The sequence below is a fragment of the Lutra lutra genome, chromosome 3, assembly GCF_902655055.1.
Source record: "Lutra lutra chromosome 3, mLutLut1.2, whole genome shotgun sequence".
Lineage (NCBI taxonomy): Eukaryota > Metazoa > Chordata > Mammalia > Carnivora > Mustelidae > Lutra > Lutra lutra.
Genome location: NC_062280.1, coordinates 23,580,702 through 23,603,507, shown reverse-complemented (window position 1 = coordinate 23,603,507; position 22,806 = coordinate 23,580,702).

Genomic DNA, 22,806 nt, shown 5'->3' with positions numbered 1-22,806 from the left:
CGAGGCTAGGCATCACCTTATCTTACTAAGTTATCACATTATTTTCATTATTGTTTGCTCTTCTGGGAGAATATAATAGCGAATTACTACTAAGAATGGGGCAGCTTTTTGAGTTATAAGGATGTTTGTATTTTAAAATGACATTGAGGATTAATTTCCCTTATGATCACCTGTTATTGTTTTGCTCAGCCTTCTATATGACAGAAAAACACAATAAGTTAGATTTGATTTAAAGACCCCGATATTAAGTCAACTGAAAATCAATGTATCCTGAGAGAAAGTAATAAATTTGTGAAACAAATTTAGAAAGCATGAGATTTTGTCTCCTCTGCTAAATCTGGAGACTTTAAAGGGATTCACTTGGTCTCTTGACTAATAAATGGACCAGTTTGTTTCTCTATAGGGCTCATCTCACCCAGTAACTTTTCCTTATTTAATTATCCTACCCTCTTACTGGAACACAGAACATATTGTTCCCTCTAGTGTACGTTGCCCTTAAAGAGGGCAAAGCATGTTCTTTCCAAGACTATGCACCTGACAAACCGTCATTATCAAGGAATGAATGTGGGCCTTTTAAGCCATGTTTCACATAAAATTTACTAAAGGAAAGAATTCTGTAAGATAATTACAGAACCCGGTAATCATGTCAGATTTTGCCCAGGACTTTGTGTTGGAATTGAGGGGAGTGAGATGAATTTTAGGGTACAGTATATAAACCAGATGAAACTACAGTGCAGCACATGCAAAACAAAATGGAAATAGAGTGGGTCAATTTGCTGTGTGCGTGACTTGTTAGCAGGTGTTCATATTTGAAAACCTAAATGTGAAAGAATAAGAATCAGAATGGAGTCTTAATATTTATCCCAAGGGGGGGGAGAAGAGTTATTTTCTGTTCACATTTGGAATATCAAGAATGAAAGATAAAAATTTCACTTTTGATTTTGAGGGTGGAACTCAGAGCCCTTTGGATTTATTTTTTTAATTTTTATTTTTTAAAGATTTTATTTATTTGACAGAGATCACAAGTAGGCAGAGAGGCAGGCAGAGAGGGAGAGAGGAGGAAGCAATCTCACTGCTGAGCAGAGAGCCTAATGCAGGGCTCGATCCTAGGACCCTAAGATCATGACCTGGGCTGAAGGCAGAGGCTTTAACCCACTGAGCCACCCAGGCATTCCCCACCCCCGCCCCGCTTTGGATTAGAACCTTGTTTTCCAGACATACTTGTCACAATGAAAAAACATACGGGTGCTTCCCGTAATAAAACTTCATAAATTAAGTAGCAGATTTGTAGGATTAGCCTTTTTCCCTCCTAATCATTTGAATTTTTAAATGTCTTAAAGGATCTTTTATCTTGTTTTATTTTTAAAACTATCTTTAAGTTCTTATCTTTATGAAGGCTGATTTTTTTTTTAAGCGTGAATTCTTTGATTCTGTTATGTTTGTAATTACCACCTATTGGAAACCGGACTTTATTTAGATACAGAATGGGGGTGGGGCACCTTGAAACTTGGGAGAACCTGGGGAAGTTACCTTCTTTGCTGGAGACCCAGAAGGATGATGTGGCGGAAGGAACTCAAACTTCACAGCTGGAAGGAAGCATGAAGGACACTACATCTAGACCTTCAATGTACAGATGAGAGAACTAGATAAAGTACTTAGCCATACAGATAATAAATATCAAAGCTGGTATTTTAGAATTATAAAGCAGCAAGATTATAACTGCTTAAAAGAAACACTTTCTTGTCCAAAAAAGGAGCATCCTTGTGTGGTGGGCAGGGACTTAGATCAAGTCCAAACCCCTCTGCTCCAGTCCAGATTAGCCACTCACTGGCTCTGTGGGCTTGTGCCACTGCCTCTGCCTGTCTGAGACCTCGCATTCTTCATCAGGAAAATCAGCACTGACGCTTGTCATAATCTGAAACAGCAATGTACAAAGAGTTTAGAGAAGAAAATGATTATTTTTCACAGGGAGACGGAGCTTAGAAGCCTTCATGAAGTATTTTCTTTTTAAAGCTTTGAAATATGGGTAAGATTTTATCAGACAAAAAGAATCTGAGTGGGGGGGGATCAGGAGGGCACCCCAAGCAAAGGGAAAAACAAACAAACAAACATGATTAGATGCAAAGAAAGAGAGAAAACATGGATTCTGCTCAGGCTGCTAACAAGGGGTCAAAGACTGAATTGGTTGGAGCTTAGGCTTCTTGAAAGGAAATAGTGGCAGATAGCATTGAAGAGAGGTTGGAGCTGGACCACACAAAGTTCCTGACATTAGAACTCCAAAGCCAGAATCTCTTGAACTAGCTAGATACACAGGATGCAAAGATGAGGAAGATGGAGCATATGCGCCCATGAATTTGAACTTTATTCAGTGGGCACTGGGGGAGCCCTGAAAGTTAGTGAACCCTAGAAGGAGGAATTGCCATGACTGATTATGATCTTCAGGAAGATGGCTTTGGCAGCACCAGATGAGATAGATTAGGAAGACAAAAAACTGGAGCCAGGAGACTAGATGGAAAGAACGTGGGCCCTAAATTAAGGAATTGTCCTCTAAAAGGAGATGATGGAGGTTGAGTCTGTAGAATGTGTGCCATGGTATAAGGAGTTGAAATGACTTTAAGTTATATGCCTGAATGTTTGGTAGAAGTGCAGAAATAGGGATGTCTAAAAGATGAGCTTATTGAGGACAACTGTGATGTATCTTACTCTGTCATGGCCATCCTTGGCTGGGAACTTTCTCTCCATTTGGTTATTGCCTTCTTCCTCTCCCACTCATCTAACTCTCTAGTAAGAGAGGACTGGATTAATTTAGTAAATGGAGAGCAACTGCTCTAGATTTGATACACCTGAACATACACAGACCTATTAACTTGTGACACAGGACTTAGGAATCTGCTATCTCATTCTTATCATATTCATATAAATTCTTGCATTTTTAATAGGTGGAAATTAATTTCTCCCATCAGTATTCTAAACATAACGAATGTACTCAGTATTCATGTGGCCCCGATATGAATTTATATGGAAATTCTAGTACAATTTTAGTAATTAATGCCTGCCAATTATAAAGGTTACAATTATAGCACTCATAGGGACTTACGTAGTATATGAAAAATATACAAATAATCAGATAAAGTAATTCTCTATGCCCAATCTTTCTGATTAATGAAAAAGCCCTAATTACTAGGTAATCATAATGTGAAGAATGCTAATAAATAGTCAAAACAAAGGAATACTTTATTTTATCCAGATCTCAAAGAGAAACATCTATTTGTTTATTATTACTGCAATTTTTTGTTTTGTACTAAGGACACTTAACATGAGATTTACCCTAAGAGGAATATTTTATTTTCAGGTAAAAAGAAATATTAGGGCATTTAGGAGCCTGAGTCAAAAATGAAATAATTTGTAATATCAATTAAATATTAAATATAAACTATATATCATTATGGACTTTTTCACATGATAGTCATTTGGGTCAACTTGTAGTTCTCAGTCATAACTTATGAGGAAAATTTGGAACTGGAAGAAGCCTTCCCTAGAAATCTCCTATTCCAGCCATGTTTTCTCTTTGCAAATAAAGAACTGAAACACAGAAAATTTTATTCTCTCAGATTCAGTGACTTACCAGAAGAACAGATGTCCTGAATTTGGAAGGAACCCTTTATTTCACTATTAAGTCAAAAACTATGATCCTCACAAACAGTGCTCTTGTGAAGAACTAGAATGGCCAAGGGTGTTAAATGGTTTTCTGGTGTCTCAAGCAAGAGGTCTCAGTGAGGCAAAGTGTATATTGTTCATGAAATTAACTTTTTTCAATGTAACCAATAATAAATTAGGAGCATTGAATTCTATAATCCTAACATGTGTATAGAATCTTGTTAATGATGTAGGTAACTATTATACCTTTCTAGACACTTAGTCAACATACTCAAAAGTAATTTTATAAATCCTACTAAGTTCTCTTCCTATCTGTAGGATTTCTCCTTATAGTAGGAAGGAAGGCATCTACTATTTCCACACCAAAGAAAATAGCCTGAACCCAAATGTGTTACAATATGTCCAACTTAATAGATATAATGGTAAATTTTTTTTTAAGATATTTTTTATTTATTTGACAGAGAGAGAGGTCACAAGTAGTCAGAGAGGCAGGCAGAGAGAGAGGAGGAAGCAGGCTCCCTGCTGAGAGGAGAGCCCGATGCGGGGCTTGATCCCAGAACCCCGGGATCATGACCTGAGCCGAAGGCAGAGGCTTTAACCCACTGAGCCACCCAGGCGCCCCATATAATGGTAAATTTTTTAAAATGATGGAACCTGGTCATCTCATTGCTATTGCCAAGATAGACATTATATATATTCTCACAAATGAGCAATTATATAATTATAAATACATAAAATGCTACAAAGAATAGGTTTGTAGTGGGAGGTGGTCTGGTCATTAGTTTTTGCCACTAAACAGAGAATCCAAAGTGTTACTTGACTAGGGCAGCTATGGCATTACCTTTGTGTTGTCTTGGTCTCTGATGTCTGTTTATGGTCCCTAGGCTATCTGTCTAAGCCTTTCTAATTTGACTTAAAAAAAAAAAAAAAAGAACCATGTTATTTCACATGCTAGAAGGGTCTCAGAAGGCAGATTTTTCTTAAAAAGTGTCCTGAGGTCAATCACATTAGGATTAGCTGCAGTGTTCCTTAAAAATGGAATACCCAGACCCCACCCCAGACCTGTTCAATCGAAATTGGGGTGAGGGAAGTGGGCAGCACAATTTAAATAAACTACCCATCTGATTCTTACCACCTGCTAAAGGTTGAGGTCCACTGACCAGTGGTTCTGAAAATATGGTTGTAGACCAGCAGAATCAGCACCACTTGGGAAATTGTTAAAAATGCAAATTCTTTTCTCTCCCCCAGATTTACTTAGTCAGAAACAGTTGGGAGTGGGGCCCAGCAACTTGTGTCTTAATAATCTCTCCAGGGGATTCAAAGCCTGCTAAAATGTGAGCATCACTGATTCTAGACAGTCCATCCAGTTGACCTAGAAGGAGATCAAGACCAAGGTGAGTAAAGGCTTGCTCACTTTAACCTGGCTTCATCTTGTGAGCAACAAAATAAATCAAAGTTGTCCTTTTAGAAAACTAATCTTCGACTATTTAAAACTTGAAATGGACCAAATGCATATTATGACTTCTCTTTCCCTCACATTTGTAGATGAAGTAAATGGGGGTATAACAGTGGTGGTAAGGAAAGAAGGAATTTTAGGTTTATTTTATTTTAAGATGCTTGCATTTTCTTAAAGATCTTTGAAAACTGTGTTTAAGATTATTTTTAAAAATAGAAGAATTACCTTTAGTATGCCTGAAATGCTTTGCATTCGCTGGAAGAAGGACTCAATTTAAATCTAAAGGATTATTTGTTGCATTGTTGGCATGGGAGAATCGTTCATATAGTTTGCTATTAAAAATTAGATGATAAAATATTCAATATTATTTAAGTTTTGAATAGGAAGAATACTTGTAAAATATTTTATGATTGCCAATTTAGACATTAGAGCTATAAAAATAACTCATACAGTTTATAAGGCAGTGCCTCTGCCAAAACAGAGGCTATGGTTAAAACAAAGGCTCCTCACCTGCATGGTGAGAGGTGAAATTCTAGTCAAGCACATTGTTGCTGAAAGTTGGCACTTTTAGTACTCCCCTCCCCTTAAGTACAACTGGCACTTAACCCACAATAAACTTTGCTGGAGAAGAAGTGAACCATAGAGTTCATCAGTACATGCTCTGCTTTATGTATCTTGTTTCTTGTAATACTCATACTCTCAAATTTCTGAGTGTCAATGAAAAAAAAAAAAAAAAAAAAGGAAAGAAAAGGTTCCAGGGGAGAGATGGTCCAGCTTTGAGGTCCATATCCTGTCATTGATTTCTGTGCAACACTCTGATCGACTTCAATGGGAGTTCCGCACTTGGATCAATGTCAGGATATGGGCCTTTACATTTAGACGTGAAAGTGTTTTAATAGTGGTTGGCAAACTAGTGATGAATTAGGGTGAAAGACACAAAGAATTGGCTGGAAACTTTAGACCTATAAGCTACCCTTAACTTTTAGAAGATTTACTATTATTTTTTTTAATGTAGTGGGAAATTTGCATAGGTTGATTTGGGCCACTGAGTGTCCCAGTGCACTAATTAAATTACGTGAGTCTCTTCTAGATTTCTAATAAACAGTGTGGAAAGTAAGTCCTTAAGGGCCAAGCCATGTGGACTAAAGAGTCCTGTATACCAATATATAACAAAAGCCTCTGATTTGCTCTCTTGACTGGTAAGATACTCCTTCAGGATCTTATGATTCAGAACATTATTATATCCCTAATAATTTAGCTTAAAACACTGAAGTTTAGCTACTTCATCCCTCTCTTTGGATCTAAATCTATTCAGGCAGATAAAGAAAAATAGAATACTAAAAATACATTTTCACCACCTCTTATGGTCATCCATTCTAAGTACTTGACAGTGATAACCATTACGGAAGATTTTCTTTTAGCAAAGTATATATACATACATATATACCGGGTCTCTACCTAATACATACATACACATACGCACATGTGATATATGTGTATTATTATATAGGTGTATGTAATATTATGTATTACATACATATATATTTATATATATATATGTGTTTGTGTGTGTGTGTGTAATCTATTGTGTTAGAGGTAAGTTTCTTTTTCCATTGATGAGAATGTGCATAAAAATATGTAAAGGATATGTGCTCACAATCACCTTCTAAGTGACAAGGTTAATTAAAAATTTCAAGTCTTCTCCTCTATGCCAAATACTTTTTTCACTTGCCTTGTTTGCTGATCATTTTGTGTCTTTGGTATACCATTTCATTTTTCACCAGGTTATGTTCCTACTTGTGTTTATTATGGAGTTTCATTCAAGTCAGTGAAGTCTTAGGTTTCCACTCTGAGTGTTACCTGGGCATCCTGTAATTGTAATGGGAAAGCGCCTCATACATATCCCAAACATGGATTCTCCACTGGATTTAATTACTTAATTAAATCACTGTTCTCCAGGCTTTACTGTGAAGAGGGTTGGTGGTGCATGTTTTCATTTCCATCAGTCTAAATGAAGATCCAGTTATAAACATCTCTTTTCCTTTCTGACCTTTGTCATAACCTCCCACGGCACAATCGTTGGTTTGAGAGAGAGGCGGCAGTTCAAGGTTTTTTATTTCAGTGGTGTCAAAGTATTCATCCCCATAATGTCCCCATAATGCTTTCATTCACAAAGCAGTGTGCAGTTAAAGTTATTGCTAGAGTTACACTAGTTTGCTCTTCCGATCTCATCTACATTCTGATGCGTAGCAACGTGGTTATTTCTAGTAGAGATAGTTACATTTAAAATAAATTTAATGAGTAAAGGCTTTTGTAGGAAGGAGTGATATATGATTTTAATTCTGTACTTTAGAGCAAAAAAACTGGCACTTATGCTTCCATCTTTCTTTTAAATCTCACACTAAACATTTCAGATTCTTACTGCCAGAGTTGTAGAGATTAGTTCCTGGAAGAGTACATATGGGGGAAGGAAGGAAGGAGGGAATGGCCTGTGCCAGGAAAAAAGCAGGAAAGAGAATATTTTTGTTAATGGGATGACTGATGACCTCATAATGGCAACACTACCCGAATGTGTATACAGAACAGAGGAAAAAAATGTTCCTGTCAGTTGAGACATATAAAATGTGGGCATTGCCACATGAATGTCGTCTTTGTATATGTAACTGAACACTAGTTATTATCAATCTTTTTAGAACTGGATCTGATTTTTAAAGCATGACCCTCTGCCTAACTCTTTGCATGAATATTGATAGGTAAATTCTGACATAGACCTCTGCTGTAGTTTGAGATAGCTAGCGTCCCCCCCCACCCCAGCACTATTCACGCAGCGCAGATAAAAATCACATGAGGCAGTGATACATGGTGCAGCATGATAAATCCAGTAATTGCCATGACACCAATTTTAGGCAAGGCAAATGCCAGATAGCATGCTAGGAAACCATGGGGAGTAGTTACAAGATCGAAAAAAAGGCGAACGTGGATCTTTTATTTTCAAATCTTACGATTCCAGTATCTCCATTTATTTTTTCAACATTTATGTCATTTGACTTACATGTATCACTTTACCTGTATATGAAATCGTCGTTAAATTGCTTTGCCTTGAATAGATTTTGAGAAAAATAATTTAAACTTGTAATGCATTTGGGATTCATTCATGAAGGAATGCTAGACCCAAGTAAAATACTGTTGTTTTACAGCTTAGAAAAATGTAAGCTTCAGAATAAATTAAACCCATAAATACTTCTTCAATTTCCCAAAGCATTAGTATATAATATTTCTATACTAGTAGCAGTGCAGATATGAACTGCACACAGATATGAACAGTGCAGGTATGAAAGATTGTTCACCAGAGCCTAAATAATTTTGCTTAAAACATATAAAAATGGAAGACATCTTTTCTTGAAGTGATAGAGATTGTGCTTTTAAATTCACTAATATAAAAAGTATTTTTTTTTTTTACCAGTCATCTTTTTCAGGTTCTTCCTTTATATTAATGGGGTAAAAGAAATCTCAGATTTGTTTCTAAGTGCTTTGCACATTGTAGATACGCAAGAAATATTTTGTTGAATAAATGTTGATTCTGTAGTTATCTTGAAAACTTAGTTGTTACTTTCAGGCTGAGTTAGTGGTTATTATCAGCGCAATTTTGGTTTGTGTTTTCTTGGCTACATACATGGAAAGATTAAGCTCACTTTCTTCTTGCCTCTTTTTTGGAGGGGGAGTGGATAATTGATCAGGGGGTAAAGCTTTCTTCAGGGTCAATGCAGACTCAAACTAGTGTCATTTCAAGTGAAAATCCAGTGAATTAACTTCACAAAGAAACAAAACAAAGTAGAGCAAGTGCGTGCGTGCGTGTGTGTGTGTGTGTGTGTGTGTATGTGTTGTGTATGTGTGCATGCTGAGTGTGTGTGGGGGGGAGTGTATTGTGTGGGAAAGAGAGAATATGCACTTAATTCTCCATTTTGAAGCTAAACAGCAGCTCATTATACAACTTTGTGGGTTGATGCCGTTTGCTACCAACCTCAGAGGTACCGTGCTATGCAAACCAAGTTACTGGGTCTCCCTAAGTTGGGTCTGTAACAATGGGTGGCATTTGCTAAGTCTAGCCCCACCCAGCCGTTTTCCTGGTGCGCAGCTGTGACCGGGAGCACAGCTGTGCTTTCCCTGAGGCCTCCCGCATTTCACAGTGCAGCTGTGAGAGCTGCTGGGGAAATCTTAGGAGGCAGCTGCAGAGGCTTTTGGTTATAGTGGTCAGCGTGAACCTGACCAGAGTCAGTACTCAGCAGTGAATGGCAGACCCTTGTATCCTCCAGGTTCTGAACACACAAAGATAGGTGCTCTGGAATTTGAAGAGAAAAACTTGGGCCTAGGTTTCTTGTGAGAGCGTAGCTACTCTCATTATGGGTTTCACTTGAATCTCAAAATTATAACTCTATGAAATCGCCTTAAGATTATGTTAGTCAAGGTCTGTATGAATAGGCACGTCGGTAATGTGTGTGGTTCTAATTGTATTTGAAGACTGAAGAATTTATTTTTTATTAATTACTTTAAACAAGTTACCAGTTCATGTATCTTTGAAAATTAAATCATATACTTAATATACTATATGCTAATTCAGAACTTATCCCTTAAAATTCTCCCCTAAATCTCATTTACTCGGATTTTATTATTTTATATATTAGCCAAATCCTTTCTCACATTTAGCTAAAAAGATGCTCAGGGACACTGTTGTGTGCTCAGTGTCATGCCAAATTTGGTAAAGAATATAAAGAATTAAAGAAAAATACATGTTGTCACCGCGAAGTGAAGATACCCAAGATATAAGCATGAAACATGTTAACTGCATTTGATTAAGGCCCCAGTATAATGATTGAGAGAAAAACTTAAGAACCACCATTTTATGTTCAAAGTTTGGAAAAGGGTGTAATTAAAAGAGCAGTATTTTAACTTTTTTTTTTAAGTTTTTTTCTTTTTATTTATTTGACAGAGATCACAAGTAGGCAGAGAGGCAGACAGAAAGACGAGGAAGCAGGCTCCCAGCTGAGCAGAGATCCTGATGTGGGGCTTGATCCCAGGACTCTGGGATCATGACCTGAGCCGAAGGCAGAGGCTTTAACCCACTGAGCCACCCAGGTGCCCCTAAAAGAGCAGTATTTTAAACATTAGGTCACTACATTTGTATCTTTGGGGTAAATACCTAGCAGTACAATTGCTGGATCATAGAGTAGTTCTATTTCCAACTTTTTGAGGAACCTCCATACTGTTTTGCAGAGTGGCGGCACCAAGCTTGCATTCCCACCAACAGTGTAGGATGGTTCCCTTTTCTCTGCATTCTTGCCAACATCTGTTGTTTCCTGACTTGTTAATTTTTAGACATTCTGACTGCCATCCCAATGTTTATAACATAGAAAAAGCCCAGATGTCCCTCAAAAGATGAATGGGTAAAGAAGATACAGGGTGTGTGTGTGTGTGTATACATATATATATATGTGAGTAATATTCCATTTTATATTTTATATATAAATATATTCCATTTTATATTTTATAATATATATTTTATATATAAAATGGAATATTACTTAGCCATCAGAAAGAATGAATATTTACCATTTACATTGACATGGATGGGACTGGAGGAGATAATGCTGAGCAAAATAAGTGAGTTAGAAAAAGACAATTATCATATGGTTTCAGTTGTATGTGTAATATATGAAATAACACAGAGGATCATGGAGAAGGGAGGGAAAACTGAACGGGAAGAAATCAGAGAGGGAGACAAACCATGAGAGACTCTTAGGTGAGGGTTGCTGCAGGGGAGGGGGGGGATGGGGTAACTGGGTGATGGGCAAGGAGGGCATGTGATATGACGAGCACTGATGAATTACTAACTCTACATCTGAAACTAATGATAGACTATATGTTGGCTAACTGAATTTAAATAAAAAAATTAGGTCAGTTTTAGGGAGGAAGAAAATAATGTGAAATTGCGATGGCTAGTGGAAAGAGAGCTTCATGAGCAATATTTTGAGGGTAGGGAAGAAATTTGATTTATTCAGTAGACAGAGATCAGCACAGTGAGTCCCAGGATGCATAGGTAGGGAGTCAGAGATTCAAATCAGACAGGTAAGGAAGGGGTCTGTTACAGAGAGTTTTAAATATCATCATATTTGATGCTGTGGAAATTGGAAAATATTAAGGGTTTTAAAGAAAAAAAAAAACTTGCCTAAGTTAGGAAAGGTGAATTATGTATCCTCAAACTCTGCTGTTGGGCCAGATTCAAGGTAAACACTTAGCTAATGTTGAATAGAATGTTTTTGTTGAATCAGATATCAGAGATCATCCTAAACATAAATTAAATAGTAAATTTAATTCTGTATCTGTCAGGGATCTAGCAAGACATTCAGCTGCAGCTGTTGAAGAAATGTTTTAATGAAGGTATTATTTACAGAGGTGCATCCAGATTTAAAAGAACCAAGGGTGGTAGGCCAAGGGCTCGGGGGGAGAAACAGTTACTGAGCCCAGCTGAGAGTTGGAAGCGTAAACGAGGAGCAGTTGACCATTAGCCAGTCTCAGTAACCATGCCAGAAGTGAGTGAAAGCAGGAAGAAGCAAGAGGACTAAACACTTCAACCTGTCTCCTCTTGCATTCTGACCTCCTATTGGTAATCTTCATTAACCTTCCTTGGCCAAACCTTCATTGGCCAAACTGGGAACCAGAAAGCAGGGGAGTGGGTAGGTGATGCCTTTTGTAGAGGTCAGCTTCCCAGTGCACAGAGCAGGGCTGAGGAGAGCAGAGAATGGATCTGGGAGCAAATGGAGAATAATCAGCATGAAGTATGTAAGATTCTTTTTTTTTTTTAACTTGATTTCCTAAATTAGGAGACAAAGACTTGATCTAAAATTTGGGTTATAAATTGTATTGATTGTCATAGTTTACATATGGCTAATTAATAAACAATTACACTTTACTACACCAGAATGCTCTGATTATAAAAACGTCTTGACATATTGTGACATATTGTGTTAAGTACCACGGCATGAAGTTCTCTACAAGACAGTTCCTAACAGGAGAAATTCAAACGGCCAATAAAAATATGACAGAAGATCTGACCTCATAAATAACCAAGAAAATAAAAATTAAGAAAACAAATGTGATTCCATGTTTTTCTGATCAAATGGGAATGACAAGAACCAAAGTAGATTCTTAGACTTGCTTAGATTGTAGTCAGACAGCATTGTCTTACCCTGATGGGGAGAGTAAAACTGGTATATTCTTTTTGGAAAGTGCTTGTGATTTATATCAAGAAATGTAACTAAATTCATCCCTCTAAAAAAAATTATTTGGTGGAATTTATCTTAGGCAAGCAGGCATGGAAATATGTATGTTTGCTTTACCATTATGGAAAATAGCAACTATTAGAAACAAGTAAGTGCCCGTTTGGGAATGGTTTTAAATGATGGATTTTGTTACAAGAACACTGTGAGTGGCTGAAGCTGCTTTGAATGAACGTTAACAAGGCACATTTTAATTATGTAAGTGTAAAAAGTACATAAAAAGTTTATTTAGAAGGAAAAAAATGAAAAAAGATAAAAGACTATAATGAACACTGAAATGTTAACACTAACAATCCCTGAATAGGGGGGTTAGTAGTAATTTATTTTTCTTTTCTCCTTTTCTGTCTGTTTGTATCTTAGCAGGAGATGTGAGAACTTATACTTCTCTTTCATGGCACATTATTATCTTAGTCTCTGACAAGTCTTTTCTTATTAATTCCCTTTACCCCTGACCCTCCCATTCCCCATAGGATTCTTTAATGACATGATGTTGATGATCTTGCATGTAACTGTATCTTGTTAAATACAAGTTGTTGTTTTATGTGCATGTATTTATAATTTAGGCAAATGATATTATGTTGTAGACTTTTTCTGACTTTTTAAAAATCCAGCAAGTTTTAAAGATCTATTCACATTGCTGTGTTTACATTTGTTTTCTGTTTCTTACTTCAGCTTAGTGTTATAGCTAGAAATTATAGGAATTACTTTTATAATCAGAAAAGTATAATATGCAGTAAGTTTCCAAAAATGCTGGATTGACATTATGTAATCCTGCAATTCAGCTTTAGCTTGAGGGAAAGCTTTAGATACAGGGGTCTCCAAAACTTTTTGAATAAGTGCAGTTTTCAGTTAGTAGAAATTTAGATTAAAAAAAAAAATGAGAGTGAGAATTCTAAACCATAGCTTTTGAAAACTTTATGGACAAAGTCATTAATGCTGTGCAAAAAGTTGAACATGGTCTAGAGTACCGTCCTCAAACATTTGGTCTCAGGAACATTTTCACTATGTAAAAATCTTTGGAGACCATAAGAACTTTTGTTAATGTGAATTGTGCCTACTTACCATATTAGAAATTAAAGCTGAAAACTTTTTAAAGCATGAGAATACACAAGTGCATTCATTAGCTGTCAGAATGATGGCATTAGCACATGACACACAGCTTCTGGAAAATTCCATAGAATTTTCAATTTCAAAACAGTGTCTTCACATTATTATGAAAATTATTTTTGCCATGTGGACCCTCTACAAAGTCTGGGGAACTCCAAAGGTCATAGCGGAGACCGCAAAGCTAGAGCATTTCATTCTCTCGAGTTGACACAACTAGCTCTACTTCCTGGTCCCCAGCCCTGAAACTGTATATGCAATGGCCCAATCTCACTCAGCAGGTTTCACCTCAGGATTATGATATTGTCACCACCCTTAATTATGTAATGTTCACAGTTAATTTCTTCTGCCATTGCTCTTACATATTTTTAAAATTATTTGGCAAAAAGAGTGATATAAAACTGACAAATGTGTTTTCTTATTCGAAAATCAGGAGGCTGGGTCTGACATAGTTTTTTTTTTTTTTTTTAAAGATTTTATTTATTTGACAGAGAGAGATCACAAGTAGGCAGAGAGAGAGAGAGAGAGAGAGGAGGAAGCAGGCTCCCTGCCTAGCAGAGAGCCCGATGTGGGACTTGATCCCAGGACCCTGAGATCATGACCTGAGCTGAAGGCAGAGGCTTAACCCACTGAGCCACCCAGGCAGCCCCTAGTTTTTTTTTGTTTTTTTTTTTTAATTTTAATTTTATTCTACTTACTGCTAGCTTAATTATATGAAGTATCTTATAAAGATAGAAAAACGAATTCACCTTCCTTAAAACATGAACTCTTTGCCCTTATTAGAGTGAATAATAGTATATGAAATTCGAGTTATTTTTGCTCTAGAGGTTACTTCTTGTTTCCTCATCATTCTCATCAGTGGCACCTGTGTGTAAGCGTAACAACATGCGGCGAGACAGGACTGATGGCTGAGATGGCAATGCAGGTTCCCTGCTAGTATTAGGCACTGCACCCTGGTCTGGATATATGGTGAGCCTGGCGAACAGCAAGCCTTCTAAGCTGTTGATGCCAGAGCTGACAGTCCCATACCCAGTGCCTGCAGAATCCCGAGTCCCATGGGACTATTTGGTTAAATTGTAAATTGGAGTGAGGAGCCACAAAAAGAATGGATAGGTTTCTTCTTTTGCTTGAGTTTGGCCATCTTGTTGAGTAGGTGTAAGTGGGATAAAGAGAAGAAACCAAAAAGAGCCCCTAAAATGGAAGTTTTAGGGGGACTCACGTGCTGGAAAGTGAGTCACAGCAGCATACAGGTCACCACTGAACAAAACGGCTGCTCAAAATGTGCTTTGAAGTTCCCCAATGCTCCCTTCTCTTCTTGCATTGCTCTCTCTCAGCCCCCCAGCGAAGGATCGCTTCAGAGACTTGTCACGTTGGGGTGCCTGGCTGGTTCAGTCCACAAAGCATGTGACTCTTGCTCTGGGGGCCATGAGTTTGAGCCCCACGCTGGGCATAGAGATTACTTAAGAAACCTGCGGGTTGTTCACCATGATCATCACAAAAGCTACCGTTTGTTGGGTCCTTGCTGTATCCCAGATTCTGAGCAAGGGGTTTTCTATGAAAGGGTTGATCTCGTCTGCAGTTTGAGAACAGCTGTGAGGTAAGTTCTACTATTTCCTGAATTTCACATATGGGAAAATTGAAACACAGAGAGTTTTAGTAATTCACCCAAGGTCATACAGCCATTAAGTAGGGCTGCTAGAGACTTCGTGTTACCCTAACAGAAGTGTTTGTATTTGTAAGAAAGACCCAGGTACAGAAGGTAATATTTTACCTTTAAAAACCCTCTTTTTTAAAGATTTTATTTGAGAGAGAGAGCACGCACAAGCATGGGGGAGGGGCAGAGGAAGAGGGAGAAGCAGACTCCGGGATGAGCAGGGAGCCCGACAGGAGGGTCCCTCACAGGACCCTGAGATCATGACCTGAGCCGAAGGCAGATGCTTAACCATCCGAGCCACCCAGGTGCCCGCCCCCTAAAAAAAAACTCTTTTAAAGTGGTATTTTAGTCACTTTATGGATTTTTTGACGGTAAAGAAAAGTAGCTTCCCTCCCGTCATTTCAGATCACAAAGCCTCTGAGGACCTGTGGTTTGCACTTATTGTTAGGAAACAGTGTTGATATTACCCTGAGACACTGGTGAAGGAGAATTTTCTAAACACGTTTTGTAAAATATGTTTTAAAACTGGAAATGCAAAGATATTTACTGCACTGGGATTCAGAGAGCGTCCAGAACAATAAAGTCAAAGTGATAACTGTAGTCTTATTCAGAAGAGATTATTGAATAGGTTTGAAATTTTATTTGCTTAGAATTGTCCTGATTCCATTGTATGTTTGCATGTAACGTGCATAGCTTGTGTACCAGCAAGCACTGCCTAAGAAAAAGATGGCTTTTTGAAGTGTGAACTCTTTATAACAGAAACTGCTTTGACCAGGGAAGAAAGAGGAGGAAATAGCAAAACATTTTTAGCAAGCACAGCTGAGCAACGCATGGCACGCTTTCGCCACCTTGTGGAAGAATATATACTTGCACTTCTCTTACGAACCTGAAACAAGTTTTTTCACATACAATAGTCCCCTTTATCAGTGGGGATTCTTGTCAAGACCCCCCACTGTATGCCTGAAACTATGGATAGTACCAAACCCTATAAATACTGAGTTTTTTCCTAAACATACATACCTGTGATAAAGCTTGATTTAGAAATTAGGTATAGTTAGAGATTAACAATAATAAAATAGAACAGTAACAATATCTTGTAAGAAAAGTTACATGAATGCAGTTTTCCTCACGATATCTTATTTTACTGTACTCACCCTTTTTCTTGCGATGACGTGAGATGAGAAGACGCCTACATGATGAGAAGTAAGATGAATGACCTAGGCATCGTGATGTCGCATGAGGCTACTATTGACTTTTCTCAGAAGGAGGATCACCTGCTTCCAGACCCTATTTGACCCTCTCCCCACCCAGTAACTGAAATCATGAAAAGTAAAACCACAGATGGGGGGGGGGCGGCTACAGTCTGTTAATCTTTATTTAAAGGAATGAATTAGATGAGAAGCATCTGGATGACTCAGTTAAGTGTCTGCCTTTGGCTCAGTCCCGGGATCGAGCCCCATGTGAGGCTCCCTGCTCAGTGGAGAGTCTGCTTCTCCCTCTGCCTCTGCTCTCCCTCTCAAATAAATAAAGATCTCTTAAAATTAGAAAATAAATAAAAGAATTCAATGGAAGGAATAACAATACAATTTTAACTATTAGATGTCTGTTGTTTTGTTTCCTTAGTTATTACTTGTAATTAAGGCACATTTATCATGCCCCAAAGTAATATTATCTGTTTATATGCCTTATTCTATTCTGGTAACTTAAATAGTACCTCTTCATTTTACAAATAGTAATAGTAAAATACTCTTTCCTGCCCTCCCTCCAATCTACACTTGTGAGGGGGATACTAGCTCAGCTGTCATTTCAGATAACACAAGTTATTCCATGTAGAATTTTATTTTATGTTCAGTGAGTAATGCATATTGTGATCAGTACCCAGGGTTTCACGTTTTTTTCACTTTAATATTAATATACATTTTTAAATTTGGTAAGTGTGTATATTAGGGTTCTAGATATTATTCATAAAAGAAGCTCTAAAAAGAAGGCAAAGTGTCAACTGATCGATGGAACTTTCAAATTTAAAGATGGCCCAAGCCACAGTTTTCTGTTAATTTTGCTTCATTTTGGTCAGACTAGAAGTCTACATGGAGTTTGGGTAAAAGTATTACATGTGCAGACATTTTCACTTGACCCTGTGTTTCTGAATTTGAAACGTTTCCATTTCAATCTAAAGGGATAAAATCAGATCATGCTATATCTAAGTCAAGCGAAGAAAAGGAACTTTCCTCCTTTCTTTTGCGTGCGTAAGTTTTAATACCCCTATAAACAAAGGATGCTCCTGAGGCTGAGAGCTATTATATTCCAGTCAGATATCTTTTTACAGACATTTAGACATTAGAGATGAAAATAAGGTGATAAAATATCATTTGCTCATAATTAAAGGGTTCCTATTTAAATGACAATGGAGAGTTCCTCTTCTAATCAGATCGTGGGAGAAAATTCTTTAATAAGATGATATTATTCTATGTGATTTGGTTAATAAATAAGCTACAGTCTATTCTGGAGGGTTTTTTTTTTTTTTAAGATATTGGAATCATAGCTCATCTTTAATCTCAACCTAGGTTTATTCTTAGCCTCCCTCTCTCTGTCCACCTTGTCCAGGCAGCATTCCCTCAAGAAAAACCAACAGCTATTTTAATATTAGTTTAAATGTGAGTAAAAGTACTATAAGAATAATGAAATGACATATTTGAGTAGAAATGGGCAGGAAATGGGAACTATTTGCTGTTTTGCATGTAGAATAATCCAAATCATCAGAAGTAGCCAAGAAAAACAGTTTGGGAGTGAGCAGGCGTGGGTTTGAATCCTAGATCCAACACTTGCTAGCTCAGTGATATTTGGAAAAGTATTCAACCTCCTGGAGCCTCGGTTTTCTTATAAGTAATAAGAATACAAACACAACAGGATTGCTGAGAAGGAAGAATGACATAGCATCAGTAAAGCAGCAGGTTCATACAAAAGGAAGAGGGAGTAAGAAACACTATGAGCATCTGATCTTTCTCTTCAATACAATAAAAGACATGGACAGACTAGTCTGCGTGGGCTGCCGGCTTAAACTCAGTGAAAGTTTTGGATTAAAATGGAAATACAAATTCACTTCTACTCAGATTAATGGAGTTAGAGGATTTCAAAGACATTAAAAAAATTGAACAAGCAGTTTGTCTCCTTTGCGTCCCTTTCATTTTACAGCACTCTCCTTGCATTTTATTTTGGATGGAACCTCTGGATGCTTTTGCTGAAATCTGAGTCTTAAACTGGAAACGTAGATTCCATATACTTCATGCCTCAAGAGAATCCATGAGCCGTTGTGGTTAATTATATCTCCCAACAATTTTGTAAATTCTTCTCTCATCTCCACTGGTAGGCCCTTTTCCAGGTCATCTTTGTCTTTGGCCTGGGATATTTAAAGTCTCCTAACAGGCTCTCTGTCCTTTTATTATTGCTTCCTTTAATCTGCGTGTCCATAGAGCAGCCAAGGTTTGTGGACGTCCTTTCCTCCCTCCCGAAGTTCTTGTCTTTGGATGTCCTTACCCCTTATTCTGACCTACAAAGCACTACATGATTGATCCCTTGCTTACTTCTAGGACCCTGTCCCAGGCCACGGGCTCCCTTATTTTTCACGGGCCTTGGTTCAGATCCTTGCACCTGCTGGTTGCCCCCTGCCTCAGGACCTTTGCTCTGCACACATTTCCACTTCTTTTTGCATCATTAGCTCTGTTACATTCTTTGTATCACTTTTTCAGCAAGGCCTCTGTCCACCCCTCCCCAATCTAAAATAGTCTTTCCTTCCTTACTCCCACTTTATCTATCTTAGGAAAAATACCAGTTTATGTACCAGGGACTATTACAAACTTGGAGTTAATCAATTAATATGACAAATATCTCTAATCTCAAGTATCTTACATTCTAGTACAGGAAATAGAATACATAATTGTATAGTATGATAGCAGGTGGCAAGTGCTTGGAGAAAAATAAAGTAGGGAATGGGATGAAAATTTGGGGAGTAAAAGTTAAGTTTTAAGTAGTATGGTAAGAAGAGGCCTCCCTGAGATGGTGACATTTGTGTAGATCCTAAAGAAAGCAGGGGGATGAGTCATACAGGTAACAGGGGGGAAGATTATTTCAGATAAGAGGGGGCATAGCAAATGCAAAGGCCCTGAGGTAGAAGTGTTGCCTGGCACTTTGAGGAATAGCAAGAGGCTGGTGAGTTTGGAATGGGTTCAGCTTTTATCACAACACTTTCTACAATATGAAAATTAATTAATCGTTTTTCCCCTCTACTATCTTTCTCATTGATCTTTATGAAGGAAGGGCAGCTTCTGGTTTAATCTCTGATGTATCCATGGTCCAAAATACTTAACACAATGCCTAACACACAATAGACAGTCTACAAAATTGTTTGATGAATCAGTGTTTTCTTAGCCCATTGATGTTGAGAGCAAATGACTCCACTAGGACATGGGTTGTAGGGGGGCTGCTCTGGGATTTGTGTATTCCTGTGGGAAGATGTTAGAGGAGATGCTGGCTGACTGTGCAGTCTTACCAGAAGCTTACCAGGGACAGGTCCTTATTGAAACAGTACAGATAAAGAGCATGGCTGGAGGCCATCGAGTAATAACAAAGGAAATCACATTATCCTGACAATTATTCCTTACACTAATTACAGGCATAGTATGATGAACACCTTCATACCTCAAACCTGTTTTGTCTGTAGGATGAGAATAGACACTTGGTCAGTGCACTTTCCCTCCCTCCTGGGCTAGAGAGATGCTGAAACTTCCTTGTCCTTTGGCCCTCCATTTCTAGGTCCCACTCTCTGAACACACCTTTGCCATTTAGAGTTAACACCTAAGTGGGCAGCGTGTGTCTTTACCTCAGTTATTTTTTTGTTACTGTGGATACATGCTCAGCATCATGATTTAATTTGCAGAGAAGGTGGTCTTTTTTACTGGATTGTTTTCGAACTTAACATGAAAATCTCAAAAAACAAACAAACAAACAACAAAAAAAAAACCCAAAAAACAAAAAAACAAGGCTTCATGGCAGCAATATTTTAACATAAGGCCAGCAAAGGTATCCTTTGGAAAGAAAAAAAAAAAAAGTCTAACAATTTGGCTGATGATGCTCCTGATGGATGACCCAGGGCTTACCTGGTAGGTTCTCAGATCCAGAAATTGGATTAAATCCAGTGTTTGGTGATAAGTTGGCATGATTGGGATGACAGCTGCAAGGAGCCATCTTTCTTCTACCATGTCAGTTTTGAGTCAATATGGAGAGACCCTCCTAATTGTGTGTTCAGGATTAGAAACCCAAATATTGATGTTTTTCTTCTCAAACTTCCTAATGCCATCCCTCTCTGCTGCTGTGAGTGTCCTCGGTCTTGCAAGCTACCTTATTCACTTATACGTGGAATCTTGAAAAGAAAAAAAAAAATGCTGGGGCGACTGGGAGGCTCATTCAGGGAAGCATCCAACCCATGACATTCCTCTGCTTCTCCTTGAAGATTTTTTTTTTTTTTAAGAGTTTATTTATTTGACAGAGAGAGAGACACAGCAAGAGAGGGAATATAGGCAGGGGGAGTGAGAGAGAGAGCCCAATGTAGGGCTCGATCCTAGGACCCTGGGATCACGAACTGAGCCAAAGGCAGACGCCTAACGGCTGAGCCACCCAGGTGCCCTCACCCTGAAGATTTAACTGGTTTGAGCTCTTTGGTTCTCAGTTGTAGCTCTTATCTGTAGCGCTCCTAAAACCTGTGTGCTCAGCCCTCCCCCTTCTTTCTGGAACTCCTGGCCTATATTTTCAGTTAGTTATGTTTTCACAGTTTCACCAGTGTCTTATTTTCAGGTTCTTCAATCCCAAGCTGTCCCAGCAAACTTATCATTTCCCTTTTGATCTTTCTCTTGCAATTTTCATTTCCACTTGAAAGTATCATTCACAAACATTAAAAAAATAATATTAGAAAATAACAACAACAAAAAAATCACAGAGTCATTCTTCTCCTTCCTGTACATTCAGCATCTGAAACGCTGAACACTGAACATGAGTCATGTGTCAGGGACTTGGAGAGGAGGCTTCAGGGATAAAATTGTGAGTAAAACCACCTGCTTCCTGACCTCACGACGTTTATCCTCTAATCATCTTCTGGACAGACAAAATAATCCCTAGCGAGACATTTTTGCCCATGCATTTGCATCTCCTTCCTCCGTCTTCTTTATACCCACGTCCTGTTGCAGAACTCTCACCATATCCTGATCGTGTGGCTGTCATGTCCCTGTTTGGAAAACCATCTGCACTTCTCACTGCTTGCTGAGCACTGTTTGGAAGACGTTCACTAACCAACTCCAGTATCACTCTTTCTTTAAATCCTTCCCTAATTTTCCCTGATCCCCTCTTCAGGGGCTTTTCCTCCTTCTGTTTTGGACTTACACCTTTTCTTTCTTATATTACCCACACTCACTAACACCCTGTTCCCAGTTTTCAGTTTTCCTTTTTTTCAAATGAAGCTGGAGGTAAAAACACTTTTGAAATACTCCAACGTTAGGGTCCTTGTAGACGTTTATGTTTTCTCCAAGTCCTTTTGCATTTGCATTTCTATAGTATTTCTTTTAGTAGACCACCTTTATTGACTTCTTCACCTTATTTATTTCCACCTTATTTATTTTTCCAAAGCAATTAAGTTGATTGTGTTTTTTCCCCCTAAATTCAATGGTTTTAGTATATTCACAGAGTTGTACCATCGTTGCTGTGATCAATTTTAGAACATATTCATTATTCCAAAAAGAATCTCACATCTAGTAGCAGTCATTCCCCATTTGTCTCTAATCACTTAGCCCTAGGTAACCACAGCTCTACTTTCTATGTCTGTGGATTTACCTGTTTTGGACATTTCAGGTAAATGGAATCATACATCATATGACCTTTGTGTCTGGCTTTTTCACTTAGTAATGTTTTCAAAGTTCACTCATATTGAAACATGTATCTGTGCGGCATGCATTTTTGTGGCTGAACAGTATTCCATTGTATTGATATACCATATTTTATTTATCCATTTATCAGTTGGATTGTTTCTACTTTTGACAATTATGAATACTATTGCTATGAGCATATCTGTATGAGTTTTTGTGATTAATTTAGTTTTAATAGAAATAACTCTTGACTTGTGTTCAGATCTGCAGCTTACTGTCTGTATGACTCAGGACAAGTTTCCTGCCTTCTTTGGGTCTAAGTTTTCTCACATCTAAAAGGAGGATAGTAATCATGTGTACCCCAAGTCCTTGTTAAGTGGATTAATTTACGTAGTGTATGGAGCAGTGCCTGATACATAGCAACTGCTCTGTAAATACTACTACTGATATATTTATGTAATAATTATTAAATTATTTAATTCTAGTGTCAGGTGTACCTGGTAGAACAGGACTGGGAACAAACACTACTGATTCCTGATAAACTTAATTTGTGTGATCCCTACTAGCTGGGATCAGTGTGCAATGCACATTAGTCACTACTTTACAGAGATAAGTTAACCCAGTGGGTCACTTAAAGGAGGACCAGTTGAGAAAGCTTCTACCATATTGAGATTGCCTACAAAGACAAAGTTC